The sequence below is a fragment of the Adiantum capillus-veneris genome, chromosome 2, assembly GCF_014529385.1.
Source record: "Adiantum capillus-veneris isolate H3 chromosome 2, ASM1452938v2, whole genome shotgun sequence".
Classification (NCBI taxonomy): Eukaryota; Viridiplantae; Streptophyta; class Polypodiopsida; order Polypodiales; family Pteridaceae; genus Adiantum; species Adiantum capillus-veneris.
This window is the reverse complement of record NC_140932.1, coordinates 45,190,762-45,193,814: the sequence shown is the minus strand read 5'-3', so window position 1 is coordinate 45,193,814 and position 3,053 is coordinate 45,190,762. Positions and strand designations below refer to the sequence as shown.

Sequence of the window (3,053 nt, the reverse complement as noted above, 5' to 3'; positions counted from 1 at the left end):
TTTTTCATCTCTCCTCTCCAACATGAGGATGTTATCCTTGTTATTTATAAGGGATGTACATTTATTACTCAAATCCTCATTAGGAGCTATGGTCATTTGTGCCAGCCGGCCAACGTGTATTCATTTTGAGCATTGAAGAATCTATAAATAATAAAATACGTGCAAGAGGGAAATGCTCACTCTTGCACGGGGGGAGATTTCACCCAGTGCTTGTGTCTTCTCCTCTCCTCCCTCCTCTCTCGTTGTGCCGGCATAGCACTCCACTCTATGAGGTGCACCTGCACATTCTCGCTTACTCTCTCTCGCTCTCGCTCTCTCTATGTTTGCGTACAACTTCTATTCCGTGCTCGTGGATGTGCCAGGTATGCGTATTTATCGTTTTATGATTTGTAGTGCACTATTCTCGTATTTGCAGGGCTCTTCACGCTCCCGTTTGTAGTAGTGGTATCAAAGCATGGGATATGCTCTTGGTTAGAACAAGCAATACTAGTCATGCAGGATTTGCCTCATAGGAATGTAGGACTGTACGATTAGACATCAAAGATAAGTGCACTAACTGGCTTATCTTCTATTTTGTTTAATTTATTGTTTTACTCCTCCTATATACAATTAGTTGTTCCCTATAAATTTTAGAGTACGTTAGTGCTAGCCTTCTATTGATTTGTAATAATTGAAAGAGATCAGACTTGCTAAATACCAGAAGTGCCAATTTTTATATCATTAGAAAAATTTAAATAGTGTTAAAATATGTATAATAGCATCAATATAACTCGTGAACATGCTAGTAGGGTACTCATCGGATTGTATAAGATCAAGAAAAAAATACTTAATTAGGTAGAGGGTGTGTAGAGTTGAAGAAGGAGTAATCAAGAGATTCTCATTTGAAAAGACTCCACATGTATATTCGACGAGCCTTGTACTCCAGAATTCTTATTCGAGGTAGAATTCTAGTAAAGTGGTGGGAAACTATCCCATTGTATGACCATGCCCCGATTATCATTATATTTCTTTTTACTCAGTAGCACGCAATGTTTCTCAGCACGCTATTGACCCCCTAACAATGGTAACAACCGGTGCATAGCTCCTCATGGCGTAGGCGTAAAGATTCCAATTGCATGCGCAACACAGCCCACTATCAGCTTCATCTGCAGCTAACAATGCCTGAGTAGGTGTAGGGATTTCAACTCTCTCTCTCTCTCTCTCTCTCTCTCTAGTAGTAGTAGTAGTAGCAGTAGTAGTAGTAGTAGTAGTAGCAGTAGCAGTAGCAGTAGTAGCAGTAGCAGCAGCAACAGTAGCAGCAGCTGGGGGCACCTACCACACAAGACCTGGTGAGAACATCCCCATCTGCAGTTCGACTCTATCTCTCTCTCTTTGTCTACCCCTCGTTGCTGCAGTACAAGTGCACACACACTCTTAGTTGCCAAAACTGCCACCTACCATGCACACTCATCTTCACAACTCATCCATGCAAGGCTTTTCACTGGCACCATGCCTCAACTACCTCTCACTCTCCCTCTTTGATCTCTCTTAACAAGCGACTTTAGCTGTCGTGATCTACCAACCCACAGAAACACACACAAGGCCATTTATCTGTAGTCTGTCTACCGCTCTTTCTCTCACCTTTGCTTTTGCATGCACTTGGTGTTGCTCTTGCCCATGCATGACTTGCAGCCGCCAACTATCTGCCAACCAACTCTCCAACCATAAGCAATTTCTCACACTCCTCACAAATTTTTGGAATCATATCCTCCAAATTGACGACTGTGCCTTGAGGAAATCCAGCTTCTTATGAGGTAATCCTACCTCTAAAAGCATATCTCTGAGCTTTTCACTCAATATGAGTTTCAAATTCCCATGGGCAAGCAAGGTAGTACCCCATGCATTAACAACAGCTACACTTGATGGATTGAAGGCTAAAGCTGTAATGAATCGCACCGCAGACTCTTTGAGCATGCGGGATGCAACACCCACCTCTAACCTACCATCAAGCCCATGTTCCCCTTTTGTCAAGAGAACCATCCCCACATCCATAAGCTCCTCAAATTCATCTGCCACCGATGTGTCTACTCTTGAGTGACTAAGTTTGTGTGATACGTGGAAAAAGTTGAGAACGTTCTTTCCCAGTTTCAACCTGGAGTATTCGTTGTTGCAACCTTGGAGGTTTGTACCATAGCCCATCACTCCATCTTGGTCTCACCCATTATCAACAGAACACATCTTACCACTGGTAAGAGTCCCATAACCATTGTTGGAAACATCTGGCTTGAAATTTCCCTTCTCAGAAACATAATTCTTTGCGCTAAACTGCGCTCTGGCATTGACAAGCATCACTCTTACTTTTTTTATCATAAATCTTGCTGATACTAGGTAGTATATTGGCAAGCTTTTCTTGCATAGAGTTTGCAAAAAGACGGCCTTTGACATTTGAAATTCCGGGTTGAAATAAGATCTTTTGGGAGAGAATGACCATTTTCTTCCTGCTGAGTTACTCACAACTGGGTTGTCCTCATCATTAAGCGGCAGGGGAATCGTGGGATCAATGGGTAGGAGCGAAATGTTTGACAAAACAATCTAAAGGCTTATCCTGGATGATGATCAAGCGATTGCTGCCTGCAAGAGCATGATAATACGCATTTTCAAGTCAAGTCCAATGCTGGGTAAAATCAAAGCATTGCACTTTCATGGCATCACAACAAAACTAGCTCATGCATGTGTACTGGATATCATTGGCTAACCTGATCTCCATTGTAAAGTGAGGGCGAGCTTTTTATAATTGGATTGTTGCAGCATACTCGATCAATGTTCACCATGCCACACTCATGCTTTTCAGCAACCGCTGCAATCGTTTCTTAGACAACGCCCATTGTCAGGCATCCACCAGCATTGACGATGATATTGATTCTAACCTCGAAATTTTAGGCTTTAATTCGTTTGTCTTTTTTTTTCAGTCTTTCACTTTACTTCATTTTATTTTTGTACCCAAGCATTGGTTTAGATCCACAAGAATGGTATCAGTTGGGTCTCATAGGTAATTTTGGCCTTTTGAAGACGGT

The 3,053-nt window shown here is 42.1% G+C and overlaps 1 pseudogene; it reads right to left on the bottom strand.

The window, feature by feature from the left end:
• Positions 1-1,678: 1,678 nt before the first annotated feature.
• LOC147462693 (uncharacterized) lies at positions 1,679-2,470 on the bottom strand (annotated as a pseudogene).
• Positions 2,471-3,053: the final 583 nt, after the last annotated feature.